The sequence below is a fragment of the Protopterus annectens genome, chromosome 2.part1, assembly GCF_019279795.1.
Source record: "Protopterus annectens isolate FY-2018-M chromosome 2.part1, PAN1.0, whole genome shotgun sequence".
NCBI classification, from domain to species: Eukaryota; Metazoa; Chordata; order Ceratodontiformes; family Protopteridae; genus Protopterus; species Protopterus annectens.
This window is the reverse complement of record NC_056729.1, coordinates 1,949,086,675-1,949,107,385: the sequence shown is the minus strand read 5'-3', so window position 1 is coordinate 1,949,107,385 and position 20,711 is coordinate 1,949,086,675. Positions and strand designations below refer to the sequence as shown.

General features: G+C 36.6%; 1 protein-coding gene across 4 annotated transcripts in view; it reads left to right on the top strand.

The window, feature by feature from the left end:
* The window catches only part of PRIM2 (DNA primase subunit 2), a 2,362,887-nt gene that overhangs the window by 2,245,460 nt on the left and 96,716 nt on the right, over window positions 1-20,711 (top strand). The gene's annotated exons all lie outside the window — the stretch shown is intronic.

Here is a 20,711-nt window from a genome sequence, read left to right as displayed (position 1 = left end):
AAATTTCCCACTTATTAATTTAACGCTACTGGATATATACCCTTATTTGAAATATTCGGCTCATGAAGTAAGACAGGAATGGAACCTTCCCAAATCATATTTAATAATATTGAGACAGATCAAAGATTTATCTATAAGTTACTTTAAAGATTTAAAAATTAATGATGAGGACTTAACGAAATGTACAAATGTATGGCAAGCCCTCCTACAAGATAATAAGTATATAACATCTGCATATAAACTAATAAAAGAATTTAAATATCAAGATCAAGTCCTTTTGTCAAATTATTGGAAAGAAAAAATACCTTTGATTGAAAATAGTAAAAGCAATCAATTTAACTATAAAATCAATTTCCCTCCAAAAGTTAACATTTACTCAACTTATAACGCATACTATATGAGTCTTAGCTTGCATAAATTTAACTCTAAAAATTCTCCTAAATGCCCATACTGTAAAGATGAAACTGCTGATCTCCTTCATATGTTCTGGAGCTGTAAATGTATATACAAAGTATGGAATTCCTTAAAACTACAACTGCAGAAGGTGGGTTATCAAACTTCAACGCTTTCCTGGGAATTTACTATATTACATATTCCCCCAAATAATCTATCTAGGTACCAAATGACCATACTTATGAATATCTTTTTGTTAATGAAACTCTATATAGCAACTAATTGGTTGAATCCATCGCAAACTTCATGGGAAAACTAAGATTCTAGCGATAAAATACATACTAGCCCACAAATTACTACTCAATGAACATACCAAATACATAAATAATCAGAAGATCTGGGAACAAATTTTCAACATTATATTGGCTTAATGTGTGGAACCCAGGATAACCCTTGGATACAAATACTATAGAGTCAAATTTTAACAGTAATCAAATTATTATAAGATATAATACCTATTGTCTAGACTCTTCAGGTGTTCTTTTTTGTTTTAAAATGGAAGCATTCATGTATATAGTTTACATATGTTGTAGGATTGTTTTTTGTAGCATTGTTTGGAAATTACCTGTGTATATCCCGGTCAAATATTTGTATGAACAAATTGAAAAAGTAATAAAGAATTATTATTGAAAAAAAATAAATAAAATGCTTAACATCTTTACCATTGGTTATCATTATTGATTGTACTTTACTAGGTGTTCAATAATCTATGATTAATATTCACTCTGATTTTCTGATCTCACTTTGTGTACATCAGTTCTGCTGTTTGTTACTGCACTTTGTGATAATATTACATAGTTTATTAATTGAACTATGTATGTTAAAGCTTTACTCCCCGGGCCTCCACTGAAAACGGGATTCGTGTCCAGTTTGGACTCTTCCTAGTAAACAAATGCCATCTAAATAAAATGTTAGTCTAAAGTTCCAGGCATAAGAAATAAAAGCACTTACTAATTATTTTTGGAATAAAATACTCTGCTTGTAAAAGATGCTCTTTATTGCCATTTCTTTTGGATTTATTTTTTAAAGAATGGCACTGAACACATCAACTTAATGCTTAGTGTGAATCTGGCCCACTGTTTTATATCCATTGATGTTTTTGTACACAGGTTCTGGTTGATTATCATAAGTTCATAGGTTAATAAAAGGCTAACTGCCTTTGAGCCATTTTAAGCATAGCCAATTAACCCAATTGAGAATCCAATCTTGTACTTTGTGTTTACAAGTTTAACACTTTCACCATTATGCCAACTCTCAACCCCAAAGCATTGTTTTGCTGGATTCGCACCCTTAATCAGCTGTAATCTTTATCTGAACTTACTACAATTATACCTTATGCCACAGACACAGGTTTTTCATAACGCTTCTGTTTTATTTTCTTTTTTTAACTTACTCAATTTTATTAGTCTTTAATCAGTTGTTTCCCTTAAGTGTCAACTGTGCTGACTTATGCTTGATTGAATGATTACACAAAGAAAGAATCCCTGTCAAGGCAGGCATCTTGTTGAAGTGTGACCACTTTTAGTTAGTCAGATCTCTTTACCTTGAGAATATATGGCTCTGTACTTGCATTTTCTTTGCTTGCTTATCTAGTCTCCTGTGCATGACCCCTAACTATCCCCATACACCCAGCTCTTAACATTAGTAAGACTCTGTGATCTCATTGTTGCAACAGACTGCACTAAGAGGTGAGGGTGCTTGCTGACTTTTTATTCTATTACAGTTTTATGTAGCTGCCATGAATGTTATAAGTAATACTTACAGAATAAAGCAATAACATGATTCCAAGATGGTTGCACATTAAGTAACCACTTAATTCTGGCTCTCCCAGTCTAAAAACAGAAACATAGCAAAGAAGGCCAGTGGACCTAGATTTCTGAGTAAATTGTAGGTGCTGGCTATTAAGTGCACTGCCTGGATGCCAGGAAAAAGGAATGTAAAGGATCTGGAGGAAAATCAAGCTACAAAAGGTGAGAAAGAAGCAGACTGAGAGGTGTCATGCAATGGTTCAGCAAGAAGCACTACAAGTTCCAGACATGACTTCCAATAGCCTAGAGGAGAGTATAAAGCAGTTGCACACAGATCTGGTTGAAATAAATGAAGCACTGAATGAGTATATGAACACAAACAATAAAAAGCTGGAAAGCATGGAAGAATCTTTAAACAGATATTCAGATAAGATGACAGAACTGCAAAACTCAGAGGCGGAAATGAACAAAAGGCTAGCTGAATATAAGTCTGGACAAGAAGAGATGTTTAAAAGAATTAGACAAAGCACGTAGGGAAAACCTGAAATTTTATGCTGTGCCAGAGAAGGTAGACGGAACAGACTGCATTCATTTTATGAAAACACAACTAAGCATCTAGACTGGTATTCCACAACAGGAACTGTTAATTGAAAGGTCATATTGTGTGTATGCTCCAAATCTGGTTACTAAAAAACAACCTAGACCTTTAATAGTAAAAACTTAGTCTTATCGACAGACGGAGCCGATTTTGTCAAAAGTGTGGCAGAAAGATAAAGCTCTAAAAGTGGGAGATGTAGAGAATGATTACTCAATGTACACCAGGCAGAAGAGGAGTAAATATATTCCATTATTTAGGGAATGTCAAAAAGCAGCTGTGAGATTCAAACTGCTGTACCCGGCCATCTTCAGAGTGTTTTTCTCTGGAGCAGCAAAATCATTTTTTGATGAAGTATTTGCTATGGAGGAAATACAGAAGTCTGTCCAACAAAAAGTGAGCTGTGAATCAGGAGGTGGTTCTGCTTTTCGTATTCTCCTGGTGCTAAGGACTACAGAGAGACTGAGCCCGTGAAATCTTTTCCACTGTTTCAGTTGTCTGAGAGAAGGAGGAAAACATAAGAATTGACTAGAAGAATCTGGAAAATGTTGGAAATGAAACAGGGATTTGGGAGATGGAGATGAACAGGATTAATGCTAGTAACTTCAAAATCGACAACTCTGGGATGATAAAGTAATACTTATACTTGTGAAACATGACAGAACAAGAAAATCTGAAAATATTGAACTTCTTTGGACTTTGTTAAACTTGTGGGGAACTTTTTAAGCTTATACCCTGCTTCATGTTGTTAATGTTTGGAGAATAAAATTAGTTACTTGTAAACAAACAAATTTGGGATTACAAAGCAGTAATTATATTTGTGAAACATAGCAGGACAAAAGGATTTGGAAATGTCGACTTTTTTTTAGAATTTGCTAAATTTGTAGGGGACGCTAAAGCATATGCCCTATACTATGTTATCAAGCTTCAGAGAAATACTTTGGAGAGGGAAGGAGAAGGCGAAAGTTAACTGTAAGTAAAACATTTTTCTTTTTTTTCCCCCCTTAATGGTAATGTTGCATGATTTTCTTAGCAAGCTATGAAGTAAAGTTTTTTCATTTCCTTTTTTTAATATAATGGGGATATTAATACAAACATATGCTTTTGTTTTTTTCTCCCGTCTCTCTTTTTACCTGTTCAGTTTTAAAAAATGTAGGCACTGCAGTGTGAGTGAAAAATAAAATAAAAAGGGGAAAGAGGGAGGGTCTAGTTGAGAGAGCATGGCAAAAAAAAATGAGTGGGCTTTTTCTCATGCTTGCATAGGCAAATGATTGGGTTAAAACTGGGATTTATCCAGCAACAAGTAAATTCAAACATGTAACTGGAAAAGAATATTGAATATCATAATGCTTTTTTCTGGGAAAGACAGTATCCTTACCAGTTTGTGTCTAGTTTGCATGTCACCAGAAGGCAATCTGAAAGAGAAAAGGCTTGGAGAAAATGTTGACTGAAAAGCATTCAAGTGTTTTCTTAGCTGGGAGAGCTTTAAAGATGAGACAAAAATCAGATAGCATTTACTAAAAGCACAGACAGTATCATGCGTCTTAGCATGAATGACTTTTCTGTTTGGGTGTCTGTAGTCTGTGGGTATGACTATCATTTTAGAACATTTGTTCTTATTATGTACATAGTTTTGTGTGTTGTTAAGTTATGTTTTATGGGGGGATGTGTATTTTAGTTTTTCAATAAAACAAAAAATTCTGCAAGATGTGACATAGACTCAAATGGAGATGACAAGAAACAGTTGTATAAAAGATTAACCTGCCAAATGGTACATGCATTGAATACAAAAGCTGGAACCATACATTTAACAAAAATGCTGTTATACATAAATGATGGGAAGAATAATCCCTCAAGAACATGATTCTTTTTGTAATGTGTTTAAACATTAATGGTCTCACAGATAAATACAGAAAAGAAAGCGTAGTGAATTATATTACAAAGTGTAGCATGCAAGTAGCTATGCTCCAGGAGACACACTTAGAAAGAACTGAACATGTGAATTTGATTAAGAAAGGTTTTCAAGATGGTTATTCAGTGGAATATCTAGGGCAAAGGAAGAGATGAGTACTTATATTAATTGCAAGAGGATCTCCAATAGTTATAGAAGAAAATATAAAAGACAGTAATTACCATACCTGAAGTAACCTGGCTGATTGATTTTCCTGGGCTAGCTACAAGGCACTGTATTTAAAATCCTATCCTCCCAGCAAGGAAACAACAGTCCCCAGATAAGTGTGCACACCAAACAGTTTCCACAGTTATAATAAGTCCAAGAAATATCACTCCCCACAGGACTAACGCTACCTGTGCCAAACTCAGTCCAAGCTCATAAACTAACGTAAAAGGCACAGTAGCAATGCAGGCAGTAAACACAGCACTAACCAAAATGCAGGAAACAAAGCTGAAAAAAACGCTGCTTCATGAACTTTAAAATTCGGATTTATTGTGATACAAACAGAAGACGTGGTAAGCGCTTTCACCTGGATAAGCTTCTTCAGAGCAAAAGAACCCCCCCCCCCTTGTGCACCCTTATATGGCAAAAAAGGCGCAAAAACAAATAAACCATTAAAGGTACAGTGCAACTATCATGGTATACAACATAAATGAAGTGCTTACTCTAAAATACATTAACCATAGTAAAATAAAATAAAAACGCCTATACCACTCATAAAACATGAATAGAGATGTATAAAAACAAAAAACTACATAAATTCATACTAATTGCACAACACTAACAATAAATCCTCTCATAAAAATGCTCTCATAATATATGTAAAAAGCACAGTCATACATATCACTTAAATCTCCTGGACTTCAGGAAAGGTCTCAATGCTACTTTCTCATTCAGTCCAGGAAAAACATTTGCTCTAAGTCTAACAGTCCATTTAGATTCAGTACTCTCAGTTCTACCCCTCACATTCCCCCTTTAAAACTAATGTGTGTAAGATCTAGTACTTTAAAACGAAAAAAGTGTGTGGAATCATTAGACAAGACATGTTTGGACAAAGCATTGGCAGTGGAATGAATCCTAATCTGGTAGAGATGTTCCTTTATTCTGTCCCTCAAGCCTCCTGTCCATCTTGCCTACATAAACCACAGCACAGGCTCCACAGGAGGCCAAATAAACAACATGTGTAGATTCACAGTTTGCATGAACTCTAACTTCATGGTTAGTGCCATAGACAGGTTGATAGAAATGGACATCAGTGTCTATGGAACAGCAATAGTTGCAACTACCACAGGGTACAGTACCAGCAACCCTATCACCTCCACCATCCATAACAGAATAACACAGAAATTTCTTTAGATTCAATCTACATATTTCCAGGTTTCCACAGTTAGCTTCACCCACAGGAGGTTCCCTCAATTGCAACCTGAAGCTGTTTTAGGCAGGAATCAACCTAAACATTTGAGAATAAATGTTTCAAAAGTAAATGTACGTACCATCAGAAAGAATCAATTATTTTTACTAATATAGGCAACAAACACTCCACATAGCTAATATGGATATATCCTTAAGCTTTTAATCTACTGTAAAGGTAGTGCAAACTTGCAAGGACAATTGGCTTGACCCCTCCCCCCCCAGTGTAGACTTGGTTCCAAGCTATACCACTAGGTGGCAACATTACTTCTAAATCAGTCACCAGTTAGGTCTCACTGAGCATTTTTTTTAATAAATCAAACACGCAGGTTGTGACTGTTACTCCTTAGTGGAAGCAACTTAAAAAGTTTATTTGAGTGGGGAAACCAATTGGAGCAAAATCTACACATTTGCTAGTAACAACGAAACCCAGGGACACAGAAGTTATTTCCAAACAGTAAAAGTGCTACAAACTACCATACCTGAAGTAACCTGGCTGATTGATTTTCCTGGGCTAGCTACAAGGCACCATATTTAAAATCCTATCCTCTCAGCAAGGAACCAACAGTCCCCAGCTAAGTGTGCACACCAGTAAGTACTGCATTTACGTATATTGCCTCTAAACTTGTTTTTATAAAATTGGTTTACTTTGTAACATTTGTTGTATTGCCTTTATTTTGTGTCTGTTAATTTTGGTTTACCCTGTGACAATAGTCATACTGCTTTTGTTTTGTGTATGTTAATGCTACAGACTGATGTGGCTGACTGAATCTACCTGACTTGCTATGTGTTAGAGTTTGCAAATGAGGGCTTGTTAAAGGATTAGTTGATGTGTTTGCTAAATCACAATTATTTGCCCATAAAATAAGAGGCTTCTTTTTTATAGAAAACTAGTAGTTTACAATGTTTTACTGGCAGCTGCCTACATATAGCAACACTGGTTTTAGTCAGATAATAGCTGGTGTGTGACTGCTGCTTTCATAAGTGCATAAATGTAATTTGCAGCCTCTGTGTTTTAGCTACTAGCATATACTTGTTTAATAAATTAGCAGATGTGAATGGGACTCTGAGTTAAGGCTGTCGGCAGAGAGTGTTCTCTGTTTTGTTGTCCACCCCCCTCATATCTTGCATGCTGCTATTACTCCAGTAGTATGCCCTAGACTTCCTGGTCTTGTATAGAGAGTGTGTTATTCCATATTATATAACATGCAGTAACAGCTGAACCCTGCAAGCACTTGCATAGCTACCAGAGTTGTTACTGTACTATAAGAAAGTAATTTAAAATCCAGTATGTTTTTGCTTGAATGAAGGAAACTTGGTTTTCATTTCTTGAAAGGCTCTCCACTGTGTACGAGTTATTAATGCTATCATTGTTACCTGTCAACCATACAGAAAAGCTAACTGAATGCCAAACATTGTACATATGTTAAATGTCTGAAACTCAGCATAGTCGCTACAAGGTATTAGGCATTGTGTAACTAATTCCTCATACTCTAACTCCAGTACACTACTTTCAGCCACCTAATAATTCTTACATTGTCTCTTCCCTTACAGAACAGTTTCCACAGTTAGCTTCACCCACAAGAGGTCCCCTCAGTTGCAACCTGAAGCTGTTTTAGGCAAGCATCAACCTAAACATTTGAGAATAAATGTTTCAAATGTAAATGTACATACCATCAGAAATCAATCTTTTTACTAATATAGGCAACAAACACTCCGCATAGCTAATGTGGATATATCCTTAAGCTTTTAATCTGCTGTAAAGGTAGTGCACACTTGCAAGGACAACCCCCCCCCCCCCACAGTGTAGACTTGGTTCCAAGCTATACCACTAGGTGGCAGCATTACTTCTAAATCAATCACCAGTTGCTTTTAGGTCTCACTGAGCATTTTTAAAATAAATCACACACACAGGTTGTGACTGTTACTCCTTATTGGAAGCAACTTAAAAAGTTTATTTGAGTGGGGAAACCAATTGGAGCAAAACCTACACATTTGCTAATAACAGCCAAACCCAGGGACATAGAAGTTATTCACAAACAGTAAAAGTGCTGCAAACTACCATACCTGAAGTAACCTGGCTGATTGATTTTTCCTGGGCTAGTTCCATCTGGTTTTGTGCGGCCCGCTACGTTCGCCCTCGCTATCACTCGGTCTCACTTCGCTCCCCTACCCTGCCCCCATTCCCGCCCACCCCTGATTCAATTTCCTTTACAGTTAACCGCACCTCCTCCACCCACTTCACTAGCCAATCTTACAACACAACACACCCACACCTCTTTAAATCCCCACCCCCTTAGTACTCACTCCTACACCATTCGTAAAGTCTTTCATCACTCTCTGAATTAACAATCTCATCTATCTCATCTATCTCACACTACTCTATTTACTAATATGCCTACTATTCTTAATATTCTGTTTCTCCTTCTCCTTTCAACTACATTTCTCGTTCTCTCAGTTCTCACATGCTATCAAAGCACTATTGTTATACACAACAAATCACCCACACTCACTTTATCTCCAAACCACAACACATCTACCTTTACTCACATTTCCCCCTCCCTATCTAACTTCACCATTATTGCCACACATAGATTCAAATACTTCCTTACACCTAAACAGCATGTCAACCACAAAAACAAATATCCACACATGCACCCATTCTCTCCAATAATCAATTTCATATTATCCAACCTGTTACTATGAGGAGACGTCCACCCCAACCCAGGACCTAACAATTCTCCACAAAATACTTTCAATACCACTACCATCTCTGTGTTCTTTTCCACCTCTCCGTCACACATTACTAATACTGTTCCCCAAAAAAAGACTCACTCTCTCATCTATAAATATTTAAAGTATAGTTAAAAAAACAACACACTTCATTCTTGGATCACTCAACATAACCCAAACATACTTGCCTTGTGTGAAACCTGGTTAAAACCAAGTATTTCTAATTCTGAAATTCTTCCCCCTAGCTACAATATCCTCAGGCATGACAAACTTTCAAAAAGAGGAGGGGGGTTGCAATCATGTATTCTAACTGCCTGTGTGTCTCCCCTGTCTCTTTTCCCATATCTGACTTATTCCCAGCTGAGATCATTTTAACTGACTTTAAACTTAGCCACCATAAAAAACATTGCATCAATTTATATCCCTCCTGGAAATAATGTCCCCATTTTAGAACACTTTCTATCTTGGATATCTAAAACTATCTCTTATGAAACCATCATACTAGGAGATGTCAATATTGACTGGCTGCAGATCAATAAAGAATCACCATCTACCTCTCCCAACCTGTATGGATTCACACAGCTCATCTCTTCCCCTACCCACCTTCATAAATTTTCTTCTGCTGGTTCACTTATTGATACTAGTATCTCACCCCCAACATTACCATAATCCAACCACTCTGCCAGACACATTAGGTGACCCACCTACCTTTACTAGTTCACAGAAACTCTGAACACCTGCATAAAGCTCAACAGTATAAGGTGACCTGTGATCTTTCTAGCTATTATCCTGACTCACTAAATCACCTCCTCTCTACTATAAACTGGTCCTTTCTCTCTCTAATCTCACTCTATATGAAGCAGTCCTACACTTCAACAACACCTTTTATCCATCCATCCTCAACTCCCTTGCCCCCACTAGGAAAACTCACATCAAATTCAGATATGCCCCATGGCTAACTAAAACTTACCCTTACATTCATGAAGACCAGAGATAAAGCTTGGAAAACTTGGAAAGGCATACCTCTTCCAACCTTATCTCTTACAGGGAACTTAGAAACAAAGCTAAGAAACAAATCAATCTTGATAAAAAGAACCATTACCAATCATCACTTAATCCCTACTGTAATCCTAAAAAAGTCTGGAACTCTGTCTATAAACTTCTCTCACCTTGTCCTCCTACCCCACCCAGACCTTATTCTAACAAGAATCCTCTGGAAATAACAACCCTCCTTAATAAGGTCTTCATTGAAACCATTGAAAACTTAACTGTAACTAACTTCTCCACCCACACCTCTTTCAATCCATCTACATCTTCATCCACCTCTGAGTCACCTCTCTCACCCTCACTCTCACTCTCATTCTCAGTATCACCTGTTCTCACCTCTTATATCAAGTTGCTCTTAAGTAAACTAAAACCTGGTTCACCCTCAGCTGATAACCTTCCTCCATTATTCTTTAAACATGCAGCTACATCTCTAGCTTACCCCATATCTATCCTGATTACTAGATCCATAAAAAAGGCAAAGTCCCTGAAATTTGGAAGAAATGTTTTGTAGTTACCCCTTCATAAAGGAGGAAACTCCACTGAGCCAACCAATTTCAGATCAATTGCCATAATGTCTTCTCTCTCCAAAATACTGGAAAAGTGTATCCATAAGCAAGTACTTAATCATCTGCTACAAGAAAACCTACTCACACCAACTCAACATGGCTTCCGCCCCACACATAGCACAGCTACCGCTCTTGTATCTTTTACTAATAACATTGCTCAAGTCAGGGATAATAGCAGAATAGCATCAGCCCTCTTTCTAGACCTGTCGAAAGCATTCGACACTGTATCTCATACCATACTTCACCATAAACTTTCCAACCTAGGCTTCTCAAACTCGGTTTAATATTGAAATGTCGAACGGCACTACATCGACTGTACTATAGTCAAACACGGAAGTTCGAAAATAGTAATGTCGACGACAAAAAAACAATCTAGGACTGTGTTTTAACATGGGTCGAGGTAGGAGAGATGTTTGTAGTTCTGAATAATACTGAACACCTACCTCGACCCATGTTAAAACCATTCCTAGATTGTTTTTTTGACGTCGACATTACTATTTTCGAACTTCCGTGTTCGACTATAGTACAGTCAACGTAGTGCCGTTCGACATTTTAATAGTAAACCCTCAAACTCCACCACCTCCTGGTTCTGTGGTTACCTCACTAATAGACACCAGGCTGTTAGATGGAACTCTTCCTACTCCCCCTTTCTAGCAGTTAGGACAGGGGTGTACCACAAGGATCAATAGTGGGCCCTCTCCTCTTCAATGTATTTACCAATGACCTTTTCTCATCCTGCCCCCAATCCAATCTTATTCAGTATGCTGATGACTCGACCATCATCATCTCTGCTGACAACATAGAAAAGATTCAATCCCTTACACAAAACTCACTCTACTCAGTTGAAAACTGGCTGCAATCCAACCAACTCCTGCTAAATGCGAGCAAAACTAAGCTACTACTTTTCCTACCTAAAAATCTGGAACATGCAAAACAGAACTTTTCTGTAACATCCCTTAATGGAACTAAAATTTCTGTTGACACCCAAACAAAACTCCTTGGAGCAATAATTTATGATGAACTTAAATTCAACCATCACATTCATAGCTCAATAAAACAAAAAACACCAAAAACTAGGTCTGCTTTGCCTTCATAAAAACTTTTTTCCCTGTGCATCCAGGGCCATCCCTTGCCCATTCCCTGTTTCTACTATCCCTACTCTATGCTTCACCTATTCTTACCCATATACAGCGTAACCTAATATCCAAACTAGAAACCACATATAACAAAGTAGCCACATTTGCTGCAAATCAACCTTACAAATCCAATCACTGTCTCTCATTAAAGGCTTTACACTGGCCTGAATTTTCCAACTTACTGCCTCAATCCCAACTCCTTATAGACCACAATATACTAAACAATCCTAAATCCTGCCCATCCCTTGCAAATTCTCTGACACTTTATACTCCTCAACGCCCACCAAGTACTAATCATTACTTTCTTGAAGTTTATAAGCCAAACAAAACCTTTGGGGAAAATACTCTATTGTCACTCAGTTGCAAAAAATTGGAACACACTCCCTTTAGCCCTTAGACTACTTAAAGACAAAAATGTCCTCAAGAAACAGCTTAAATCTTTTTTCCTGTCAAATTGGATATGTTCATGCTCTAAACTAATACCCAAGAAACATTCAGGGATAACCTAACTTAACTGTATCACTTCTAGCTCTCTCTCTCTCTTACTACTATGTACACATTTTTTCCGTCATATTCCATACTAGTTAGAGCATGTTACACTCAATTCCCATAATCCCTTATTACTGTTCTTTAATTTATTTATTAACTTCCAAAGTTCACACAACTTTATCTGTATATTTACTTACTTCATGCCTAATACCTTGGTTCAGCAATGTATTTACCTTAGTCTTACTATATTTCTGCTTAGTTTCTTGCCATACTACGTGAACATTTCCATATATGTATTGTATTGTATTTCCGTCCATTCTGTATATTCCTTTATTGCATATTATGTAATTACTTCAGAAATATGTATACTTAAAATGTGATCTGTGTTTATCTTTGTTCTTACTATTTTTTTTTTTTTTTCTTAAAACTTTTTTTTTTTTTTGGGAGCTTTTCTCCTCGGGTCTCTGCTGAAAAAGGGCTTCTAAGAACCCAGACAGACTAACCCGGTTAACAAATGAAAAATAAATAAATAAGATTTACAGTGTTAAGAGGCTACTGGCAAGGGAGAAGGATTTACACTCGCATGTGTTTATATTCCACTGAAAACTGCTATAACGGAACTTAAGAAAATTCTGGGAGAAATAATCAGCTTTCAGCAAGGAATATTACTTATAGGTGGAGACTGGAACTTGATTTGCAACAGTGAGGATGTGTTTGGGGGGGGGGGGGCAGAAGGGAAATATAACAAAGGAGGGTAGATTTTTAAAGACATTTATGATAACATTTGGCATGAAAGATGTGAATTAAGTACAAGGAGGTAGGAGTGAATTTACATATTATTCTCCAAGATAAAAACTGGGCTAGGCTAGACAGAATATACATTACACAGGAACATGTGCATTTAATTAAAGGTCTTGATACAGACCCAATAACTATTTCAGATCATGCGCCAATAATTAAAATAACAACACAGGGTAATGAAGTACAGCAGTTACTTAGAGAGACTAACAAGTCTTAAAGTACTGCAAAATGGGGAGAATCTTCTAGAATAAAAAGAGGAGCAACTGCAGAATGCTAAACAGAAAATGAGGAATTACACTGATAATATGTATGAGTTTAAAAAGATTGCTGTTAAGCAACTGTTCAACTTTTTTTTTTTATAATAACCCTAGAGTACAAAAACTTTTAGTACGACGACTCGGGCAACAGAAAATAGAAAAGGCTGTCACCAAGCTTATGGAACCTATAACAAGAGATCCTGTAGAAGTATTGGACATACTTTGAAAATTCTGTGAAAGTCTGTATAAAGCAGAGAAATATGGAAATCAAGAAAAGGTAGAAATGGAAATGTTTATGGAAGAATTAATATGCCCAGGCTAGAGGTAGAGGAGGCTCAATTGCTAACAGTTAGGATAATAGGAGATGAGATAAAAGTTGTGCTGTATAACCAATCTCCAGGAAAGTCCCCAGGAATACATGGTATTCATGTGTAGGTTTGGATGCTAGAAGGGAAAAAATTGACAAAGATCTGGAAGATTTTGTTTAACAGTATTTTAAGAGGAGAAGTACCAACATCCTGGAAGAAAGTGTTAGTAGCTGTAATCCCTAAATAGGTAAAGACCATCAGATCCAGCTTCATACAGGGCCATTTCAATACTAATTCATGATTACAAAGTGTTTGTCTATAATGGCAAAAGTGATGCCATAATTGATGGATATGGATCAGTGTGGTTTTGTGGAGGGGAGGCAAACATTTGACAACATTAACAGAACAGTGATTGTCCAGAGGGAAGCAGAATGTAAGAAAATACCACTGTTGTTGGTAGGTCTTGATGCCGAGAAAATATTTGACAGAGTGAGCTGGGACTTTATGAGCAGAGCAATGGAAGCATTTGCATTCCCTGAAAAAAAATTGTAAGGTTGATTAGAAAGATATATGAGGGTTCGGAGGCGAAAATTAAAGTGGGTGGGGTCTTCTCTGATAATCTCTGCTTGAGCAGAGGAACCAGGCAGGGGTGTCCTCTGTCCATTTGTTGTTTGCATTATATTTAGAATCATTGGCAAAGAAAATAAGGGACTCAGAAATTCAAGGATACAAATGGTATGGGTTGTCAAGAAAAGCAGGCTGTTTTTGCAGATGTTATTTTATAACTGACAAAACCAGAAAGAGACATTACAGTGTTGTGGATCATTCTGAGACAGTTTAAGATCTTTCCAGGATACAAAATTAATGAAGTTAAAACAAAGGCAATAGCAGTAAATTATGTACCCATGCACAAATTGGTTCAGCGATATCCATATTTATGGGAACATGATAAAATTAAATATTTATATGTATGGATTAAAAATTATTCTAATGTGGCAGCTAAGGATATGTGGGAAAATACTAAAAAGATAACACAAAAACTGAGAAAATGGAAGCTTTGTTATATGGATATGGATAGTAAGATACATGCAATCAAAAAGTTTTTACTGCGGTGGTGGTGCTGTGGTAGCGTTGTCGCCTCACAGTTAGATGTTGCCCATTCGATTCTCAGTTAGAGCGTCTTCTCTGTGTTGACATGCGCGAATGGGCGTTCCTTCATTGAAGGTTGTGCGTTAGTCCCGGCAGGCCAGTACATAAAAATCTACTGCCAATCATTAGCGGACTGGAGTTCCGCTGTGGCGACCCCTAACCGGGAAAAGCCGAAAGACACAAACAAACACAGGTCAGGCATATTTTTGTCAACCAGAGGAGGAGTTGTGGATAGCAATTAATAAAGAGCTGAAGGACTTTATCTGGGAGGGAAAGATGGCAAGAGTCAAGCAGGGTAAGCTGATACTTCCAGTAGAAATAGGCAAATTGGGATTACCCAGTTTGAAGGGGTATTTTAAAACTACACAGTTAAGGCTCCTATGCATACCACAAGCAGAAAACTATAATTGAAAGTGAAAAGGGATGATGATGAAACAGGAGAAGCTCAAGAAACAAGGAGAGACTAACATTTTGGATGCAGGCCCTTAAGGAGAATAACAATAATCATACCGAATATTATGTCCATAAATTAGCAGAAGGTATTCTAACAACTAAGCCAAGGAGATAGGAAATTCTGCTGATAGGGATGCTGCAATTAGGCACATGAACAATAGGCAAGAGTGGGCTGGAATTTATTGGAGAAAACTGGCAAAAGAACCAAGGTATTGGGAGCAAATAACTAGAGAATGAAGGGTAACAGAATGGGAAGAGACCAAGAATTTATTTGGACTGTATATTAGAGATTGCCTTCCCTCTCAAGGATTGATATCAGAGTTTAGGCAAAGAGAAAGAAATAGGGGGTCCTAAATGAAAGACCAGCACTGGTAGAGTTTGTAGTCAAATAATCTAGAACAGAAGCTGCCATTAAAACTGGAATAATTAGTAGAGCATATAAAATATTGCATGATAACTATGATCAGAGGAGACTAGGAAGGGTTGGGAAGAGAGACTGGATAAGCAATTTACAAAACATTGAGAGAATATATGTATGTCTCCCAAATATCCAACAAAATCTAGAAGATTTAGGATGTTTGCTTGGAAATACTTACATAGCTATTTTTATACCACAAGTAGAATCCAGAGAATTTTTCCTCAGGTAGACAGTAAATGTGAAGGTGTGACGGGGAAGACAGAGGTACTTGGAAACATATTGTCTTGGAGTTCGGTGGGTTGGCGGACTTTAAGGACTCCCTGTGAGATGCACTGTCGGAGATGCTGTGTGGGTGGATTGGTGTGAAGAGGGAGATGATTCTTCTGAGCTGTGATATAGAATCAGAACTGCCTAGGCATGGTAAGGCCTTTCTGTATCTAATAATGGTGGCTGCCTAAAAAGCAATTTACTAGAAAATGGAAATCAAAATCTAAACCAACTATATTAGAAGTAGTGAATATAGTAACAATAAACAACTGGAACTGAGATCTTTAGAAAAGAGTAGGAGCAAACTACAAAGGAAAAATGGGACTTGTGAGAACAATACATACAGGGGAGGAATGAGGTTTAATAGAAGACTGTACTTAAATGAGCTATGTAATGTTTGACTGAAAGTGATTGGTTAGATTATAGGAGATGTATAATGCTTGCAACTGGGAGTGTGTCATTATGGTTTGTGATGTAAAATGCTTGCAGCTATGTTTGTGTCAGTGTGGTTCATTTATATAAATGTATGATTGTCTTAAATGGTTTAGTAAAGATGTTTCTTGTTTAAAAGGGGGAGGGGCAGGAATTGAATAATTTATGTAATGGTGCTTAGGTTATATGATATATAGCAATATATTTGATATATAATGTTTGTTAATGTTAATTTAATACAATTTCATTACTCTTGTATAAATGTATATTTGCCTATGTCACAAATTTTTGGGTATCTGCTGCACTGGAGATTTATGTGCTCTGGTTTATTATAGCAATAACCCATGTCTGGGTGTGGAAAATGCTGGATTTACCCACGGTTGGTGTGGTTTGGTCACGAGGGCGAAGCCCGAGTGGCCAAACAAAGCCAACCTTGGGTAAATCCAGCATTACCTACACCCAGAAGTGGGTTATTGCTATTATACAATGACATTATTTAAGAAATTAAATAATTACTTTTCTTAAATAATGGCATTGTATAATGCCTCCTTGCTGCCCTTCTGCAGCTGTCTGGTATTCTGCGGCAGTTCTGATGTACTGCGCATGCGTATGCCTATGAAGTTCATCAGAGCTGTGGGCAAAAGCAACGGAGAAAGCAAGATCTCCGTTGCTTTTTACAAACTGTTTCGCTATGTTAAAGGAGTTTAACATAGTGAGACAGCTTTAAAAAAATCAACGGAGATTCTCCGTTGCTTTTTAAAAGCTGTTTCACTATGTTAAACCCATTTAACATAGCGAGACAGTTTTGAAAAAAGCAACGAAGAAAGCAAGATCTCCGTTGCTTTTTACAAACTATCTCACTATGTTAAAGGAGTTTAACATAGTGAGACAGCTTTAAAAAAAGCAACTGAGAATCTCCGTTGCTTTTTTTAAAGGTGTCTTGCTATGTTAAACTCGTTTAACATAGCGAGACAATGTGAAGCAATGGAGATCTTGCGTTCTCCGTTGCTGCAAAAAAAGAGTTATAGTAATGGAAAAAGTCCGGGCAACCGGACCTTTTTCCATTACTATAACTCTGATTTACAACGTGCACGCTGACCAATCAGCGTGCATGTTTTTGAATATTAATGGGGGGTCGTTGTATAATAGGAATTAACCTATAGCTCAGCATACATTTTATTTATTCAACTGGCAGTGTTGGAGAAAATTCTTTAATAAGTCAGCATGGATAACTTGTTTTAGACACACTGCTAAAACCCACAGTTCTCATGTATGCTTATTTCAGTCTGCAATTTGGAAGACACGTTGTAGAACTAGTTTTCTTATTTTTTTCTGGTTAATGTTCCGTAGTTGAAGCAGTATGTGAGACGGAAGTCATTTTGGTATGTCAGTAAATGACATTGTAGATCTGAATTGCTGTTAGAGGTCCTGGACTGTGGACAGTCACAGCAGTGAGACTGCCATTATGTGACAGTACTTTGGATTAAGGAATTAAGTGTGACAATGGAGAAAATGCATAAGTCATCGGAATAATCTGTTTTCTTATTTCATGAAGTTAAGTACAGAAGGTGACATCCATCAGTTTACTGTTATAAATCATTAGAAATTTATACTTTTAAGGCAGTCATCAAAGTTAATGCATAGAGATTTATGATGAACAGAATGTGACAGAATTTAGAGGAAATGAGACATTTTCACAGTAGTGCATTGCAGTAGTTCATTCCTAATTTGGTCATGTTATGTGATAGGATAGAAGATTACCAAGAAGCATGAGCTATCAGCTAACACAATTAATATTTATATTGCATGTTATTTTACTTTCATTCATCAAATGGTGTGCTGAATGGGAAATGACATGCCACAATATGGTCTTAATGGTTTTTCAGTTTGACCATGTTTGTTTCCGAGGTTGAAGTAATACCAAATAAGGAAAAAACTGTGGCCAGTGGGAAGCATTGTACATAGTTTTACAGTGATTGTGGGAAAGCACCGTATAACATTATACTGTTCCATACTAATGTTATTGAGCAGGGAGAAACATTTTGGTTTTGTGTTTTGGGATGACAGGGAGGCAATGTATTGCATGTAAAATGATTGGGGAAAACTACATGCTGCATTGTAGCTGTGCATGATAGAATTTACCCAGCCTTTAGGATGCTATTTTGGGAGGCAGTAAAATTAATGCAAACAAAGGAGCTATGCTGTGAATGACAGAATTAATGGAGCCTATAGCTGCCCTTTATGGTTGGTAGAAATACAGTGAAGGGATGAGAAACTGATTTTACTAAATAGACCTGGAACATTTCGCTTTGCTTTGCATGATCAAATGGAAGTAATATGCAGCATTCTAAAATGATTGAATCACATTGCTAAAAAGAAAAAAGGTGTATAGATTGTTAGCAAAAAAAGGTGTATTTTTTGCCTCAGTTTTTTGTAGCAGATCATACCTTCTAATTAATATTAATCATGAAATGCTGTTATTGGTGTTGCATTACTTTGAATTTTTAGTTATCTGTAATCATCTACATATCAGTTTGCTTTGATATTTGCTGATTTACATAACCAATTTGTTTTAATGTGGCCAGACCCGTAGAAGCATCTATGTAACTGAAGCAGCTTGCTGCACTTGTACAAGTAGACAAAGCTGGACATTGTGGAAGAGGAAGTCCCAATAGTTACCTATTGCAAAGTTTTTATATATATATATATATATATAAAATGGATTCACTTTATATCCTCGAAATACTGAAATATCGAAATTCAGTATTTCAAAGCTATAAAGTCGAATTTTTGAAATCACGAAAACTCAGAACTGCGAAATTCAAAATCTCGCACACCGGAGATTTTGAATTTTGCGCTTCTACTGCACACACACACACACACACACACACACCATCCTCCCCACACACAAACACAAGTTCTCTGCTGCACAAAAGCAGGGGGGAGGACACACACCACAGCCCCTTCCCAAAACCCTTAACACACACACACACTTACCTGAATCCATAACCACAGCGAAACCTCAGAAGCGTGAAATTTAAAACCGCCGGTATTCGAGGTTTTGAATTTCACGCTTCTGAGCTTTCGTGTTCTCAGGATTCCATTTTATGGGTTCGAAATACTGAATTTCAATATTTCAGTATTTCGAGCTTCTAAAGTGAATCCGTATGTATGTATATATATATATGTATATATATATATATATATATATATATATATATATATATATATATATATATATATATATATATATATATATATATATATATATATATATACAGGTGATCACTGCATTGGTGGTCAAGCAGCTTTAGTTCTAAAATTTAATCTTGTGGTGTGTTTCACTGCAGTATGTTGTATTGTGCAAGCAAGCAGAATGTTTTTGTAGGGTTTTTGTTAATTTTTTCCAACATGGTGTGTCTGTGGAGTTGGTATATATAACGTAGGGGTATGGGGGGGCAGAGCCACCCAACATGGAGTGCAAGATAAACTTGCCCACTGAAAAAAGTTTTATTTTGTGGTTTTCTGTAGTTTTCAGCTCACCATTTTCAATTTTGATAAATTGTAAGCTGAAAAACTATGTTGCAGTATTTTATTTATTTTGCTTTAAATTGAAAAGTAAGCCTGAACAATTTATCAGTAACATCATTGTCGCTTCATTTCTTATAAAAATGCAGTACTCTTAAAAACTAACATATAAAATAAAATCCATCCATCGTTTTAAAAATGAGAATACAATTAATCATTCCTTCACTCCACTCTTACACCAGAAAAAAATCATATCTTTAGTTCTAATCACATTCCTTGCTATTAAAGCTGACATATTGAATGTTGAAATGCCTACTGAAACTGTCATTTAGGTTTCCCATTCAGTTCCATCTGGAAGAACTTTACAGCTGGAATGTTTTATCTCGCTGCGTATTATTGATAAGTGACACATGACTACTGCCAGTGGCACAAAATAAATTAATATACTTTTTGTAAGTTCACTTGCATTCTGTTGTAACGTCTACCACCACAGCACTGAGTGTGTAATATCTGAGGTTTGACCTAGTTAAACAGTTATAAACCAAGAACAATTTTTGATTTCTGTTTGAGAAATTTTGAAAACCAAGACCTGCATTTTTTAAGCCACCTGTGAATTATTATTAATGTTTTATATTTAACTCGCTGGTATAGGTCTAGTGAAGTTGCAATGGCCACATCTGTAGAGGGTTGCCAAGGCATTTGCTTTACTGGGTAGCTGGCCTACACTGCAGTGCTTACATGTTAAGGTTTAACAAAAACTGACATTGAAGCTTAGGAATGTAATTATTGGGCTATAGCCAAGAAGTTTTGTAGTTTAACAAATCTTGGCAGTGTTTTTATTTGATCTGTTCCTCTAAATATAATTTATGTGTACATCTGTCAGTACCTTTGAGGCAGCGTATAGGAACCTAGAATGGAGTTTATTTTACTTTGACTTGAAAAGGTCTGTAATTGAAGTGCTTGGCAA